We start from the raw sequence: 19,043 nt of genomic DNA, 5'->3' as shown, positions 1-19,043 counted from the left end.
ATCTGTTTTTGATTTTTGTGTATGCTTCTTAACCCGTTGGCCAGAAAAACCTTTTGTTGTCTATTGTTAGACAATTGATAGAGTTGTTTATGTTGGCTCCTTTTGTAAGTAAATTGTTTTCCCGCTGTGATGCTGAATTCTTACATGGAGAAACATGAGCAGTAAATTCTTGAACATGACAATGACAAGAGTTTGGAAAAGATAATAGTTCCCAGCTCCTTAAGAAAGACCGGCGCGATTGTTTCCAGCTCGATAAGGATTTTCTACTTTTCCTGTGCGGAGAAACTAAAGTGCTGAACTGGTGCCGTGAATGCAAACAGCACGGTGATGCTGCATCAGGTTCTCGGCAGAGTGCAGCTCCTAGGTGCAGTGATGCAGTGTTTTCCTCCTGGCGCTATAATTCCTTTTGATGTGGTGATGGCGCAATAAGCTCCCCATGCCATGAGTCCGTTTGGCACAGAGACAGGTTACTGCTCCTATGGTGTTTTTCCTCAGACTCACGCCTTGAAACAAAACTTGCTCCTTGACTTTGTAAAATATTTAAATGCGGTGAAAAATTGTGCCTTTGCTTATTCAAATTTTTTGTTGGCGATCTTCATTCACTGTTAATTTGTGAACCAGGTTTGGTAACACTCTGGGCCGGATATTAAGAGTTACACGCGGGCATAGATTTGTGCGGGCAACCCGGCGCACACAAATCTATGCCTGATTTTATAACATACGTGTGCAGCCGCGCACATGTTATAAAACACAGGGTCGGCATGCGCAAGGGGGTGCACAATTGTGCAACTTACGTACCGAGCCACGCAGCCTTCCTCTGTTCCCTCCAAGGCCGCTCCGAAATCGGAGCAGCCTCGGAGGGAGCTTTCCTTCCGCCCGCCCCCACACATTTCCCTCCCTTCCCCTCCCTAACCCGCCCCCCAGCCCTTCCTAAACCCCCCCCCATTTCCTTTAACTTAGAAGTTGTGCCTGCCTCCGGGCAGGTGTAGGTTGCGCACGCCGGCCTAAGGCTGGCCTGCACTCCCGGGCACAGCAGCAAATGGCCTCTGTGCCTAGAGGCTCCAGCCCCGCCCCCACCCCGCCCCCTTTTTCAAGCCCCAGGACATACGTGCGTCCTGCGCATTGCGCACGTCACCGAGCCTATGCAAAATAGGCTCAGTGCGCACAGGAGCGGATTCTCGGGGTTACGTGTGTAAGTTACACGCGTAACCCTTTGAAAATCCACCCCTCTGTGCGCTGATAAAGGAACAGTTTATTGGCAATATCTACTGCATCCTCACTGTTGGTATTTGAAATTTCAATACATTCTCCTTCTTTAATGAAAGAAGCGGTCAAAAATTGTGGCAATTCCAAAGTTTTATTAGATTTCTTTATTTTCTTTGATTTAGGAGTTTCCTTGGAAGCCTCCATATTTTTCCTTTTTATAGGAATACTCTTATTTCCATCCAACTCCACGTGGAGCGTATAATATCTATACTTTAAGCCCTAGGAGATATTCTCCTGCATGGGCCCCAATTTGTTGGGTCATGATCGGACCCCAAACATCTGATACATACTGAATGTAACTCAAGCACACTCATGCACTTAGGGCACTTCTGGCATATTTTGAATGGAGCCTTACCTTTCAGTTCCATTTCTGATTAAAATTTGTTTTGCCCCTCTTGTTTTTAATATATTTTCAAAGCAAAATATATAGAGTCAAGTTGCGTTATGTTCCCTGTCGGCAGGCAGATAACATTGACTGATTAATGAAGGATTGCAACAGTTGTTCCATACTACTACGCATGCTCCTAAGATTTTTTTACTATAATCTCAGGAGCTCAGAGAGTGTTTTTGTACTCTGTTGGCACCGTCGGTGACATCACTCATAATGAGGGGCTGTTTTGGCGCATCCACGGAGAATCTCCAGCATTTTAGTATGCAGTGGCAGATTTCCCAGTGCAGCCGCTGCCTTTTTCGGGCCATACATGCGTGATCTTTATTTATGTATTTTAATTTTTCTGGTGTCATGGCCCAGCAGCACAGGAGAACTGGAGCTGAAGCAACTTTCACTACTGTGCCACTCCGGCCCCTTCTGTTCCCGTGGCTATCTCCTTTTATTTTTTTTTTTCTGTGCTGGCGGGAGTTCCCCAAACTGCCGTGGCACTCGCAACAACTCTGGCTATTCCCAGCCACATCAGGGAAGCCCCAGACTGGCTGCAACATTCCCAGATGCCCTCTCTAGCTCCCCAATGCTCCCTCGGCCTCCTGAAGTGCCCTATTCACATGGCAGATGCCACCCTTAATAGTAGCAAATGCCTCTTTCATGTTCAAAATGTGGCTTGAGCTGCCAGAACCGCCTTGCTCTCCCTCCACCTTGGGCCCCTAAAAAAATAAAATAACATAAAAAAGACATATGGCCATGCTATTGGACCTGGACAGAGTCTTGCCTGTCACTTCGAGCCATTTTTTAACTTAAAAGAAAAAAAACACATCAAGCCAATTTTCTTTGGGTACAGCGCTCCACCATGAAATCAGGGACCACTGAAGCCAGGGCCAGAACATGCCAATAGGATCCACAGGACCCCCTTGACCAGGTAATCACATTCATTATTTATATATATATTTTTTACACATTAACATTGTCTATGGTTTTCTAATAAATGCAATGGTCCAAGAAAACCAAGATGATTAGAATATAAGTATTCTTTATTACATAAAGGATCATTCTGAGGGACAAGGAGTTTGAAAAGAAGTATGATCATTCAATCTAGTCTTTCAGAGGTCAATATTCACCAATAAACATTTAAATGGAGAACTTGTGAGTTAGTGAGCCGCTCCCTGGGCATCCGTGTCCAGTCTCTTGGGGAAAATCAGAAAGTGCTGGAAAAAGCTATACAATGTCAAAGCTACTTAAACTATATTTTAGAACCCATTCATACAGGCTTTGTGCACAAGGAAAATGAAAAAACTGGTTCTGAACACAAAGCAGTTTAAGTACTGGAAGAAGAGTACATATTAAATGATGAAACTTCTCCTGCTATTGCAGCGCATTGTTGGGAATTGCATTAAGATATTAAAGCCAATGTAAATGTTATCTATAAATAATGTGCTGTGAATTGCTGAGCAAATTTGTTTTAGGGTTTATGTTTTATGTTGCAAATCTCTATTTTTTTACTTATTTGGTGTGTTAGCATTTGGCATAATCTGATATTTAAGAATTTAGATGGATAACTAATAACTGATATGGGGCTATCATGTGCATTAGAGCGTTCTTGCATGTGATGACATCTTACCGCAAGTGATAACTACCATATCACAGTGGTAACATGCTTATTACAGGAAGGGGAGGAGTGTGGGCAGGGTTTTGTCAGTGTTAGGACCCGGTAGTGCTGTGGGCGATAATATTTTACACATTATCGCCGGCAGCGCCGCAGGAAGTAACACCGTCTTTTCCCATGGTGCTATGGGGGCAATAGTGTGCGGCACAGCTGCATTGTGGTGGTCAAAATTGCACCACCGTGATGAGGCCGGGTGCACACTATCGACCCCGCCCCTTTTTGCTTCATGGCTCATCATTCCGCTATATTTATATTTATGGCGGAATGACGAATCCTCCTATTGGTGAGCTATCTATCTAAATGGCTGTGAATATTGAAGTCTAGGTTGCAAGCACATAGGAAGATCTCAGTATTATCTAGAAGGGCAGGGTTTCCCAAACCTGTCCCACAATGAATATGCATGAGATACATTTGCATATCATGGAGACTCAGTAAATGCAAATTTATCCCATGCATATTCATTGTGGACATCCTGAAAACCTGACTGGCTATGGGATCCCCTGGACAGGTTTGGGAAGCCCTATTGTAGGGCTTGTCCATTGCAAGTAGATGAATCTGTTTTGTATGTCTCCTGATTTTATGATTGTTTTTATGTTATCTGGCTAGAGTTGTTGATAAAACAGGACAGAAATCTTTTATATAACTAAATAAATACATATATATATTAAAAAGTATATTGAGTCACCAATTGGTGTGATCACCAGCACTAGGGGCAGGGCTTCAACACCGCCAGGTAACACTGAATATCAATGCTGCTCATCCAAGTTGAATCCCTGCCTCTAGAATGCCCCTGCACCACATCTTTTTTTCTGTGGCATGGCTAAAAATATCCAGATAACTTTACCTAGATAACTTTAGCTGAGTATATTCAACGGGTGATTCATCCTGCTGAATATTTGGCTAAATTTGCTGCTCGCCAGCCTACTGAACATGGACCTCATTTTCTTTTGTTTTAACAAAGGTGCTGAGAATAATAGAAACCCTGCCCCTATATCGTAAGCATTTTCCTGCAAGCAGACTTTATTGCAGTTTGATCCAAGACCTTGAAAATAAGGACCCAAAAAATCAAGGAATAAGTGGCAATGTCCCTGATGCAATAGTTTTGTAATCAAGATCTAGTAAGTCCTGACTGGTTTCTGGTACAATTATCAAACTCTTACTGGAGATACCGAAAGGAAACTCACCCAGTCCAGCAGGCACGCCAATCTGTTCTGGTGCAAATAGGTCATGAACATTTGTTCTGCTCTATTGATGCCCTTCTTTTGACTTAAATCCTCTGTCCTTGTCCTGCATGAGAGTGAATAAGAAACTGTGTTCATCCTGGCCAAACTACTTCAGGTTTTTTGCAGTTCACTTGACTATCGGTTTCCATCCGAGCTGGCTGTATATGGAGATTTGCTTCCTGCCAGCATATTTCCCAGTTTCTGTGTAAGGATGATCTGCCCTTGATGCCTTCTAAATGTTTCATTAAGTGCCTTTGTGGTTTTTGTATGTGTTCATAAACCATGCAGTGCCATCAAAGGGTCGTGACTGGTTGAATAGTCCATGCCTTCTAATTAGTCATATCTCCCCATCTAGGTAAGGGTTATAACTTTTAAAAATATGTTTATATCTCATAGCATACAAAATGAGATCAGAGAAGAGCCTTGCAACAAAATAATATAGAGTGAAATGAAATATTCACATAATTAAATAATTGGCAAAGAGTACAGGTTACAGGAAGAGTAAAACAAAAGCATCAATGACAATGTGACTACGAACTATGGTGTTCTCTTGAATTATTATTTGTGGCTATGAGCAGATGTGTACCGATTTGGGGCAGATAATTTTGACTATAAGCAGCGGATAGGTGGAAGGCTGAGGGGGTTCTTTCCACTGCAGTCCCTTCCTCCTCATCACATTTCCATCTAATGTGTTACAGGTGGTGTGCACTATTATTGTGTACATAACTTAGATCACTTGTGTAGGAGCTGGTATTAGCATAGTCACATGGTTAGTTCAAGGGTGTCAGGCTAAAAAGGGGTTTCCTTTAAATAGCTCTTGAGAAGGAATACACAAGAAATTTACTGCAAAACTAATTCAAAATTTAAAAAAAAATAAATATAGACTTTTTGAAAATTAAAAAATGTTTAAGTGAACTGAACTGGTAGATGGTATATGTTCAGTTTATATGTGTGTGTGTGTGTATGTGTGTGTGTGTGTATGTGTGTATATATATATATATATATATATATATATATATATATATATATATATATATATATATATATATATATTCAGGAAATTAAATGTTTATGACATTTACAGTTATCAACAATATTTACTGTTCAATATCACAAGCTACTATCTCCCTGTAATATTTTAAGAAAAGTATAACAATTTCCTTCAGATGGAAACACTTTATAGAAGATATTATGAGAACATACAAGAACATATAAGAACCCTTAACACTTGAGAAGATATGAGAACTCACAAGAACAGCAGAGAACATTTTTTAGAACCAGTTCACAATACACAGAATTTCTGTCAGAAAGTATACCCTAAAATTGTTTACTTAGCTTATTACTACTTTACATAGCAATTTAAAGCTTCAATTAAGAATGGATTCTCTTTGTAGGAGGTCACGTGATGTCATGAGCTGATGAATATGTGGATTCCTGTGCTCTGAGCCCCATCTCTCCTTTATCTAGCAAAACCTGAAGCATCTGAATCCCAGCCTTCTTATTTTCTTGAAGTTTTGGAGAATTTATGTCAATTGATAATTATGTATTAAGCTGAATATCATCTCAGCCCAAATCAACAACCTTAAAAGCTCTCTGGCTGAACTTCAACCACAGTTGGCGATGGTGGAAGGAAGGATAGCCAGTTTGGAAGACGAAGTATCTACCATGGCTGTACAAATCTCTAAGCTTGAAAAACAGCTGGGAGCACAAGCAGAGAAGTGGGAAGACCTGGAGAATAGGTCTTGTAGGAATAATATCAGAATTTTAGGACTTCCTGAATCTGTTCTAGATAGGAATCTGGCAAGCTTCCTGAAAAACTGGCTGCCAGATGTGCTGGAGTGCCCTTCCCTCTCGGCTAACTTCAAAATCAAGAGGGCTAATAGGCTGGGTGGCAGGAAAGAAGGCGACTCAAGACCTAGCATTGCTATTGCTAGGATTTTTAACTGGTCCCATAAACAGGCACTTTTGCAATCCTATCGTACCCAATGTGATATCAAATATCAAGGGGGGGGGGGGGCCAATCCACTTATTCCAGGATTATCCTCGCAAGTGTTCCAGCGATGTCAAAGCCTTCTCCCCTATCTGCACAGCCTTAGAGATTAAACAGGTGAAATTTACGCTGCAGTTCCCAGCAAGATTGAAGGTATGGCACTTCAACACAATGCAAGTATTTAATGATATCAAATAGGCTACAATCTTTCTGGATGGTTTACCATAACTTTTGCTGATCTATTACATGTAAATCTGTTTCACCTACAGGCTGGGTTGCTCAGGTTTACTGTTTTTCATAGTTTTTTCAAATTGTTGCTTTGTTCTATATTGAACCGTGAATAAAGTTCTGTTATTTTGGCAAGAACACAGCCCGAGCATCAAAATCCTGCGAGCTCTGGAAGTAACAAAGTTTTGATGACGTGGTACCTCGCTTTGCATATGATACAATATGGCCAATATGGATGATCTATTGGGGCGGCTTAACAGCTTCTATCCACCAGTAACCTTCTTCTGGGTCTGCTATCTCCTTTCGCCACGTGGGACCCTCAAGATCGTCTACTTCAAGGTGATGCCGAGTAGGTGGACCCCCCGGAAGTATCCTCCCATCTATGTTTCTGCCTCCGTTGTGACAGAGGAATGATGGGGAGCCCTACCAGAGATGACTTCTGCCCACTCTGTGTTTGAGGGATACCAAGGCCCCTGACCTCTCCGCTGTTTCTTTTCAGCAGGGCCACCGAAGAGGGAGGAAGTCACACTGGAGGTCACTTCTGGAACAGGTTCAGCATTTTTGTTCCAGAAGGGACTCTCATATCTGTTTCATTTGTGGGAGTGTTTTGATATCTCTTCCATACCTTTGTACTGTTGGGTATGCTGATTGAGAGCAGAGAATAGGAATAACACACGACTGATGAGAAGCTTTTATGGCTTTGGGACAAAAGCTAGGGGTGCTATTTGCATGTGTCGACTATAGCCCTCTTACTCTTGACCTCGACAATGTCTGAGTTCCAAAGGTATCAGCTATTCTAATTTTAAAACTTAAAGGAAATAGATCTTCTTTGATGGAAATAGTTATGTCTTAGTGTAAGTTAGGGTGTTTGGATACATTCGTGATATAATTATTAATTACAATAAATAAAAGGGTAATTAGAAACCCTATGTACATGCTGAGATAGAGCTGCTGAAAAGTATGTAACCTTAAATTCAGTTGTGCTGAAATAAGACAGTGATGTAGGTGAAATATGCATTCAACCTTTCATTCATACAATTATTCACAACCACTTTTTTTGTTTAAATAAGGAGGTGTTAAAATTATTTATCCCTCAGAGATCCTAATAATTTAAGAAATAGAGCTTATCAGGTTTTATTTCTGAGCTAAATCTCATCACCTGTCAGCAAATTATTATATACACTGCATAGGAATTTTAACAGCTGGTTTATATATTTTTTCAACTTTCCCTTTCCTTTATTTACGAGAGAGGGCCAGCCTTGGGATTAGCTCAGTCCTTTTTGTCCTTTATTTACAGGAGGAATAACCTGATGTTAAATATTCTTTGTGTAATATTTACTTGCTCTACAGTTTACTAGCACACTCTATAAATGTCAATAAAAAATCCGCGTTTTGGCAGTCAATTACTTTTAACTAAGCCTAATTTCCTTACCTTTAACTTTTAAAGAGTTTATATAACTTTAGACACTCTCTCACACACATTCATACAGTCCTATGTGTTCCCTAGCTTTATTGTATGTTTATCGCTTTTTATAAGGCCTCAAAATTGGGCTCTAGTAATACAGGTCCTCCTCTCAGCACTTTTTCTTCAGTTTTTTTTTTCTTCTTTGTTCTAAAACTGTCAGGTTTTTTTTCTAAGCTGTGATGTCACTAATTTGATGCTTTCAGCAAAATAGTGCCAAAGCTATTGAGATAAGGTATTTAAGATCTTAATTTCTGTTTAAAATTTCTCTGGCACACATAACTGTGATAAGAAAGAACTTAAGGGACAATCAGAATCTTTCTAAATAGAATGTATTTTAAAAATACTTTGGTGATTTGCCTTAAAGTTAATATTACTCCTCCAGTAACATGGGATAGACATAGGGGCAGATTTTCAAAGGGGCACGCGCGTAAGATACGTGCGTAACCCCCGAAAACCTGCCCCAAGATCCCCCTGCGCACGCCAAGCCTATGTTGAATAGGCTCGGTGGCGCGCGCAAACCCCAAGACATACGTAAGTCCCGAGGCTTTCCTGGGGGGACGAGTCGGGGGTGTGTCGCGACGGCACTTCATCCGGGGCGGGGCCGTGGGCGTGGTTCTGGCCCGGGGGCGTTTCGGGGGCATGGCCAAGGCCTCTGAAACCGCTCCTAGGCCGGGGAATCGCACGCCGGCGGCCAGCCCTGAGCGCGCAAGTTACGCCTGCCTCGGGTAGGTGTAACTTTGCCAACAAAGGTAGGGGGGGTTTAGATAGGGCTGGGGGGGTGGGTTAGGTAGGGGAAGGGAGGGGAAGGTAAGGGGGGGTGGAAGGAAAGTTACCTCCGAGGCCGCTCTGATTTCGGAGTGGCCTCGGAGGGAATGGAAGCAGGCTGCGCGGCTCGGCGTCCGCAAGCTCCCGATTTTGGGCAGCCTTGTGCTCACCAACCCCGGATTTTAAAGGATACGCTTGCCTGGTGCACGAACAAAAGTACTCACGGGTGTCCTTTATTAAAATCTACCCCTTAGTGTTTGGGTCCTTGCCAGGTTCTTTTCTTATGGCCTGGATTGGCCACTGTTGGATACAGGATGCTGGACTTGATGGACCCTTGGTCCGACCCAGTATGGCATGTTCTTATGTTCCTAAATTCTCAAACACTCAAATTCTGAAACTCAGTTTCAGTGAGTTTGGTCAGCAGGAGTATTATAAATCATAAAAAGACCATTTGTTTGATAAAAAGATTCCCACATTTTTAATTATTTTATTAAATAGCTCTGAGAGAAGCTATATTAAATATTTTTGCCAGAATTTTACAGTGTCATTGAGTATGAGGATTGAGAATATTATCAGAGTGTTTTAGACTTGAAGTTATTTTGTTTATGGATGGTATTACATTTACATTAGTTTTAATGGGTTTTCCCTTCTCACCACCAAAGCTGTCGCCGACAATGTGAACCCCATTATCAAAAAGACAATGAAAACCCCCCACCATCAGAACCCATGGTACAATGCCAACATTAGAGCTGCCAAACATGAACTCAGAAAAAAGAAAAAACATGGCATAAGAATAAAACAATTTCAGCACTTACTGCCTATCGATCTTACTTAGCACACTACAAAAAACTTATCATAACGCAAAGAGATTTCTTCTCAAACAAAATCAACAAATTTCAACTCAACCCCAAAATGTTATTCACCATTGTACAAAACCGTACTAAAACCTCAAATGAGCAAAAAATACAACTAACCAGAAACAGATGCAATAAGTTTGCTGAATTCTTCAAAGAAAAAGTTAACAACCTAATCAAAAACAATCTGACAGACAGCATGCTAAACATCAAAATGCAAAACAAAGAAATCCCAAACTGGTCAAACTTTGACCTTGCCTTCTCACTAGAAATTAAGGCAATCATTAAAAAAATGAATCCAGCCAATCCACCCCATAGACAGCATCCCTACACCAACGATCAAAGCCATAGAAACCATTCTAATTAAAACTGTAACTGACATTGTCAACTGAACTTATCCCTAAGTGAAGGAAAATACCCTGACTTATTAAAATCAGCAATAATTAAACCCATCATAAAAAAGAATAACCTAGATCCAGAAAACCTACTAAACTATCGTCCCATATCAAACTTACTGTTCATCTCCAAGATCATGTTGTGTCCCGCGGCCGTGGGAGGCCATGACCGCGGTCCCCTACCTCGTCCGCGGCAGTGACCCACCGCGGAAGCTTCGGGGGGAACCCCTGACCGGGTGCTCGTTGCCCCAGCGCGGGTCCCCAGCTTGACCATCAGGTGGAGAGCTGTCCCTGCTCTGCCCCGCACCGTCCGTGCAGCCTTTCCTCCACGGAGGAAATCCAAGATGGCCGCCACCATCTTTAGGCGTGATGCCGCGCCTCCTTCACAGATTTAAAGGGACCTGATCCCTTTTACAAGCTTCACCTGTCCTTGATCAGCCTGAGCAGGGGAAGTATAAAGGGAAGCTTCCTCTGCTCATTCTCTGACTTGGCAACGTCTGCTTGCTTCGGTGAGTTCCTTGAGCTTCGGATCCTTGTTCCTGTTATGTCTTGGTCTTCCTGGTTCCTGACTTCGGATTGGTTTACAGTGATTCTCTGGTGTGCGACTCGGATTGGCAAGCGGTGATTCTCTGGTGTGACTTCGGACTGGCAAGTGGTGATCCCTCGGTGTGTGACCTCGGACTGGTAAGCGACGACTCCCTGGCACATGACCTTGGACTCCTCCTGGACTCCATCTCCAAGGGCCCGCCTAAGTCCCAGCAGTCCGGGTCCCTACGGCAGAGCTTTCCAAAGTGTGTGTCACGACACTTTACTGTGTCGCCTGAGGTGTGCCAGTGTGTCGCGCAAGCCCGGTGCACGTGACACACCGGCAAGTGCAGGGACCGGGAACCCATGGCTCCGAGCCAGATATGCTGCATCTGGCTCGCAGACAAGTATCGCCACACTTTCCCGCTGACCCAGCTGCTCCCCGGTCCTCCTCCGCCTGGGCGGAATGCGGCAGGACAGCTGGAGTCAGCGGCACCGGCGTGCTCTCTTCTTCCTGCCCCCCTCCCCCGGAAGAGGAAGTGGAGAGTATCGGGTGAGTGCGCGGCAAGAAGAGGCCACGCTAGTGCGCTCGGCATCGGCCCGAAGAAAAGAAGACTGCAGCGTGGCTCGGAGGAAAATGTTCAACCGCGGCCGATGGGACTCCGCCTCCGCGAGGGCTGAAAATGAAGAGGTTAGCGTTGGGAGGAGGCTGCTGCTGCTGCCGCGAGGCGCGAGTTCCCCCGGGAGCTCGCGCCTCGCGGCAGCAGCCTCCTCCCAACGCTAACCTCTTCATTTTCAGCCCTCGCAGAGGCGGAGTCCCATCGGCCGCGGTTGAACATTTTCCTCCGAGCCGCGCTGCAGTCTTCTTTTCTTCAGGCCGATGCCGAGCGCACTAGCGTGGCCTCTTCTTGCCGCGCACTCACCCGATACTCTCCACTTCCTCTTCCGGGCCGCGGGGCCCTGTGTGTGTGTATGAGAGAGTGAGAGATTGCATGTATGTGAATGATTGAGAGCCTGGACATGTGAAAGAGAGTATTGTCTGTGATTGAGAGCCTGCCTGTGAGAGAGAGAGCATGAATGTAAGTTTACCATTGGGAACCTGTATGTGTAAGTTTGTGATTGAAAACCTGTTTGTGTGAAAGAGTATGTGTGTATGATTGAGATCCTTTGTGTGTGAGAGAAATCATGTGTATGTATGATTAAGAGCCTGTGTGTAAAAGTAAGAGAGAGATCATGTGTGTCTGTGTGTGATTGAGAGCTGGTTTAGGTGATGGAGCATGTGAGTATGTGATTGAGAGCCTGTGTTTAAATGAGAGAAAGAGACCATGTGTGTCTGTGTGTGATTGAGAGCTGATTTAGGTGAGGGAGCATGTGAGTATGTGATTGAGAGCCTGTGTGTAAATGAGAGAAAGAGAGGACATGTTTGTAAGCATGTGAATGAGAGTCTGTGTGTGAGAGAAAAAGACAGCATGTATGTGTGTGATTGAAAGCCTGTGTGTCTGTAAGCGTGAAAAGATAGACAGCATGTGTGTAAATGTGTAATTAAGAGCCTATATAAGTGAGAGAGAAAAAACGTGTATATGTGAGTACTGAGAGCATGTGTGTATAGGTGTGTCATTGAGAGCCAGTGTGAGAGAGAGCGCTGGTATGTGACTGAGAGAGGAGAAAGTTCCAAGCAAACCACCCCTCCTCCTGCTAATTCAGAACAATCTCAGGACACCTGGATATCAAACGTTCCCAGGTATGCAGAGCAAAAAAAGTTTGTATCCTTATTATTTTTCATTACTGGGTCTTTGTGTCTGCTATTTTGAAATATTTTGTTGGTATCTGGAAATGTTTTATATGAGTTTTTAATTATTGGATATTCCACTCATCAGCTGTTTCGAAATATGTTCTTTTTGTTAGTACAGTTTTACTGCTGATGATTTTATATTTCTTGATTTGTTTTATAAGGATGGGTGATGTTTCTTTTTTCCTTTGTTACACTGCATACAACCTCTGGTTTGCTAGTAGACTGAATTACTGTGTCCCGAAATTATGTTTGTCTAAAAAGTGTGTCACCAACATGAAAAGTTTGGAAAGCTCTGCCCTACGGGCTCCTCCCGGGGGGACCACGGACTTCCAGGGCAAAGCTCCAGTCAGCCCTTGCACCGATACCGTGACCCCCCTGGGTCCACCTAAGTCCCAGCGGTCTGGGTCCCTACGGGCTCCTCCTGGGGGGACCACAGACTTCCAGGGGTGAAGACACAGCTCCTCTTCTAGCCTCTTCATCTGCCTGCAGTCGCCTCCGTCTCCAGTGCCGAGGGTCAGCTGCTCTCCTCTTCTGTTCTGCCTCGCCACTCGACGAGAGAACCTACGGATCCTTCGCAAGGTATACCATCCTCTCGTCGGCCCAAGGGTCCACAAGCCTGAGCATAATAGATCATCGAAAAGGTTGTGCATACGCAACTCACCGAGCACTTAGAAAAGAACAACATCTTATATCCTACACAGTATGGGTTCAGGAAACACTGTAGTATTGAAACTAGGGATGTGAATCGTTTTAGGACGATTAAAATTATCGTCCGATAATTTTAATATCGTCTTAAACCGTTATGGAACACAATACAATACAGATTCTAACGATTTATCGTTATAAATCGTTAGAATCGTGAGCCGGCACACTAAAACCCCCTAAAACCCACCCCCGACCCTTTAAATTAAATCCCCCACCCTCCCGAACCCCCCCCCAAATAACTTAAATAACCTGCGGGTCCAGCGGCGGTCCGGAACGGCAGCGGTCCGGAATGGGCTCCTGCTCCTGAATCTTGTCATCTTCAGCCGGCGCCATTTTCCAAAATGGCGCCGAAAAATGGCGGTGGCCATAGACGAAAAAGATTGGACGGCAGGAGGTCCTTCCGGACCCCCGCTGGACTTTTGGCAAGTCTCGTGGGGGTCAGGAGGCCCCCCACAAGCTGGCCAAAAGTTCCTGGAGGTCCAGCGGGGGTCAGGGAGCGATTTCCCGCCGCAAATCGTTTTCGTACGGAAAATGGCGCCGGCAGGAGATCGACTGCAGGAGGTCGTTCAGCGAGGCGCCGGAACCCTCGCTGAACGACCTCCTGCAGTCGATCTCCTGCCGGCGCCATTTTCCGTACGAAAACGATTCGCGGCGGGAAATCGCTCCCTGACCCCCGCTGGACCTCCAGGAACTTTTGGCCAGCTTGTGGGGGGCCTCCTGACCCCCACGAGACTTGCCAAAAGTCCAGCGGGGGTCCGGAAGGACCTCCTGCCGTCCAATCTTTTTCGTCTATGGCCGCCGCCATTTTTCGGCGCCATTTTGGAAAATGGCGCCGGCTGAAGACGACAAGATTCAGGAGCAGGAGCCCGTTCCGGACCGCTGCCGTTCCGGACCGCCGCTGGACCCGCAGGTTATTTAAGTTATTTGGGGGGGGTTCAGGAGGGTGGGGGATTTAATTTAAAGGGTCGGGGTGGGTTTTAGGGGGTTTTAATGTGCCGGTTTTTCGATTTTTCGATTTTTCGATTTTTAACGATTTTTAACGATTTTTCACGATATTTTACCCCCCCAAACGGCAACAATACGATTCCCTCCCCCTCCCAGCCGAAATCGATCGTTAAGACGATCGAGGACACGATTCACATCCCTAATTGAAACACTACTTCTCTCCCTGAATGACACAGTGCTCAGAGTTTCGATAATGGACATAGGTATTTACTTATCGTTTTAGATTTATCAGCAGCGTTCGATACGGTAAACCACACAATTCTTCTAGATCGTCTGACAGAAATAGGATTAACTGAGAAAACTCTGCTCTGGTTCTCATCGTACTTATCAAACAGAAGCTAACAAGTAACAACAACGCTCTTTCCAAAAAAATACCTGTAAACACCAGAGTGCCTAAAGGATCCTCACTATCTGCGATCCTCTTTAACATATACCTACTCCTGATTTGTCATTTACTAGCCAATCTTGGATTGACACACTTCATCTACGCAGATGATATCCAAATACTAATCCCAATTCAAAACACACTGGATGAAACCTATAAGAAAACAGCTATGTACCTTTCAGCAATCAAACAACTGTTAACCCACATGAAACTCATAATAAACATCAAAAAGACTGAAATAATAATTCTGGACAGAAATCCAACACATCACCCCCACCTCCCCTTAAACTAGAGAATCAAACAGGGGCAATCAACCCAGTCTCTCATGCACGCAACCTAGGAGTAATCATTGACAGCGAACTATCCTTCAAAAATCATATTGCAACAAAAATAAGGGATGGATATCACAAACTATTAACACTGAGACTGCTAAAACCATTTTTAACCCCTGAGGATATCAGAACAGTACTTCAACTGCTCATTTTCTCCAATCTGGACTATTGTAACTCCCTGTTATTTAGATTACCACTCTCCAGTACCCATCCCCTCCAAATCTTACAAAATACGGCCGCCAGAATTTTAACAGATACAAAAATATATGAACATATAACTCCAATTCTCACATCCCTACACTGGCTTCCAATAAAGTTCCGAATAGAGTACAAAATACTGACCATTCCACACAAATTAATACATGAGGAACGGACCGACTGGTTAGGCACTACTATCAAACTCCATGAACCACACCTAAACCTTCGCTCAGCCAAGAAAGGCCTTCTGACAATTCCAGCTCTACGGTCTGCACAACTGATCTCAGTCTGCGAACGCGCAATCTCTCTCACCAGCCCCAAACTCTGGAACACAGTACCAACCGAACTAAGACTACAACCCAGCCTGAAAACATTTAAAAAAGAACTAAAAACCTGGTGGTTTACTAAAGCCTATCAAGACACACAATAACACCTTACATCACCCTCCCCTCTCACCTTCCCCACCGAGCCCCTCCACCCCTAGCTCTCTTGGTCACACTACACCCCACACCCTACATCTTTAGCACTTCTACTTTACTCATAACTCTATATCCTTAACTGTAACTGTATTCGACCTTTATCCAATATATGAATCACATTTGAAGAACTGTTATTTGACCTTTATACAATATATGTACCTTGTTTGAAAATAACTAGATTGAAATTGTAAACCACTGTGATGACGATGAAAAATTGCCAACTAGATTGAAACGTGTAAACTGTTGTGATGGCGAATCCGAACAACAGTATATAAAACTCAATAAATAAATAAATAAATGCAAATAAATGCAAATAAAACCTAACATTGTATAACTATACCATGGGGTTTTTTTCCCCTATATGCATCACCTTGCACTTATCCACATTAAATTTCAGTTTTTTTCTAATTATTTTTCTCATTTTATCAAAGTTTCCCTTTTGAAAGTTTAACACGAGAGTCGTGGATTTGTGACTGCCCCTCTTCCAATGCCACACACAGAACCCCCCCCCCCCCCCCCAATTCACCCATTTCCCACTTCTCCAGGGGGGCAAATGCTACGGAAATGTGGGAGACAGGTTGTAGTGCTCCTGGGAGTGTAGCAGGGTTGCCAGCTTCCAAAAAATATTATCAGTGATGCACTGTCTGCCACTTCTTTAGGAATTCTGACCCTTGCTTCCCTCTTCTGTAGCATTTGAACTCACCGGAAGGGCCAGACTCCAAGGGGACTCTCTGCCCCTCATGAACTTCTCGATGATTTGGCCTGTGCTATGCCTTTGGGGTGGGGAGGGGGAGGCGCCATCTCATCCCTCGCCTCAGGTAGCAGATTGTCTTGAGCCTCCCCTGTAGGGGACACTGCGCCCAAGCCAATTACTATGGCTACCTGTGCTTAGCAATATAGTACCCCTGACATCTGTGCCTTTAAGGCATCACTGCTACGTTTATGAGAAAGATTTGCCAAAATTCACTGTATGCAGACCTTGTTGACCACCCACTGGCTTGCTTGCCTTCATAATGTCAAATTTGGTAATGTATGCCAATTGAAGATATGATGACAATTTTGGCGTGGCATTCTGAGTGGTCAGCCACATTTTCAGGCAGGCAGGACCATTGTACAGCCATTCTTAATAGAGGGGATCAGGCTAATGATTCAAATTGTAGTGTGCAACTCTAATGTCTCACATTGAAAACAAATATCCAATATTTCCTTATAATGGTGGTCTATTGGGATTATATTTTGATGAAGACAATACTAATAAGAGACTCGGTACATTTTTCACATACTAGAAGAAGATTGAAGCAGTAATCTATGTCATACAAGAAAATTCCCACTTCTTCCTGCTCATGTACAGTGCAAGCATACTGACTGTTCTGGATGACTATAGACTACCATTATATTTAGCTAGAAGTGAGCCCACTGTCACTTGTGTCTTAGTAGTCATAGAAGTCACAATAAAGGCACCGTTTCAAAAATTCCCACTCGAGAAAAGGTATGATACAATCTCCTGCATGCGGCTTGGTATCTGCAAAAAATAGTTATGAAACAGGAGAGTCTCTGCCATACCAGTTAGAAAACCTGCAAATCCATTGTTGACAGAACAAGTGAGTAGGAAGTTAGATCTTATGTTTTCTCCTTCTTGCATTGGTAAATCCTTTATTGAAATATTTTAGCCCAATATGTAGTGTTAAAGGTCAAGAATCCTGTTAAATTCCACTGCACTGTATGATGCTTACATGCCACATTCCTCAGTTGTTTTTCCTCCTTGTATGACTGACTTCCATGAGGGCTGCAACAGAACCCATTTGACTTATCTACTGGTCAGAATTTTCTTTTTTCTCTATCTGATTTTACTGGACTAGTATTGGAAGCTGGAGGTCCTCCTATTTACTCTCAAGTATATCTCTAGCTATTCTAACGTGTAATAGTGCATTTTAATAATGAGGTCAATATTGGAAAGGCCACTGAACAGATAAGATAACTAGATAAGTATACCTGATTATCTTTATCCAGATATTTAGCAACACTTATTTGGCTAAAACTGCCATTAAATATCTGGCTACATCTTCCTGCAGAAATCCTTTCTGGGTAGATTTAGGGGAGGTATTTATGTGGATAGCATTGTCAGTATAAATGTAACTATCTGACTAAATTTTAAAAGGCCAAGCTGGAATTTCCTAAACCCAACCCTTTTCTTACCTTGCTAAATGTGTGTGAGTACTGTAGCAATTTTATCTGTACAGATTTAACATAGAAACATAGAAACATAGAAATGACGGCAGAAGAAGACCAAACAGCCCATCCAGTCTGCCCAGCAAGTGTTTTTTTTCTCATACTTATCTGTTACTCTTGGCTCTTAGTAACCTTTTGATTCTATTTCCCTTCCACCCCCGCCATTAATGTAGAGAGCAGTGTTGGAACTGCCTCTAAGTGAAATATCTAGCTTAATTAGTTAGGGGTAGTAACTGCCGCAATAAGCAAGCTATACCCATGCTTATTTGTTTACCCAGACTAAATAATTCAGACCTTGTTGGTTGTTGTCTGTATATAGATCCACTTTTCTTCATTCCCCCTGCTGTTGAAGCAGAGAGTTATGCTGGATATGCATTGAAAGTGAAGTATCTGACTTTCTCCCCTGCTGTTGAAGCAGAGAGTTATGCTGAATATGCATTGAAAGTGAAGTATCTGACTTTCTCCCCTGCCGTTGAAGCAGAGAGCTAAGCTAGATATGTGTGAAGTATCAGTCTTTCTCCCCTGCCATAGAAGCAGAGAGTTATGCTGGATATGCATTGAAAGTTAACTATGAGACTTTCTCCCCTGCCGTTGAAGCAGAGAGTTATGCTGGATATGCGTGATGTATCAGTCTTTCTCCCCTGCCGTTGAAGCAGAGAGCTATGCTGGATATGCATTGAAAGTGAAGTACCAGGCTTATTTGGTTTGGGGTAGTAACCGCCGTAACAAGCAAGCTACTCCCCGCTTTTTTTGTGAATGCAAATCTTTTTCCACGTTTCCTCTTGCCGTTGAAGCTTAGAGCAATGTTGGAGTCGCATTAACCATATGTATGTTTATTGAATAAGAGTATTATCTCCAGGTAGTAACCGTCATTCCCGCGAGCCACCCACTCTTCATTCACGTCCTCTAGACTTTATGGATGCACAGTGTTTATCCCACGCCCCTTTGAAGTCCTTCACAGATCTGATCTTCACCACTTCTTCCGGAAGGACATTCCAGGCATCCACCACCCTCTCCCTGAAGAAATACTTCCTGACATTGGTTCTGAGTCTTCCTCCCTAGAGCTTCAAATCGTGACCCCTGGTTCTGCTGATTTTTTTCAGACGGAAAAGGTTTGTCGTTGTCTTTGGATGGTGAAGGAGGAATTTTGATG

This window comes from Rhinatrema bivittatum, chromosome 2, assembly GCF_901001135.1.
Source record: "Rhinatrema bivittatum chromosome 2, aRhiBiv1.1, whole genome shotgun sequence".
Lineage (NCBI taxonomy): Eukaryota > Metazoa > Chordata > Amphibia > Gymnophiona > Rhinatrematidae > Rhinatrema > Rhinatrema bivittatum.
The sequence above is the reverse complement of the archived record's forward strand: the minus strand, read 5'-3'. Positions refer to the sequence as shown.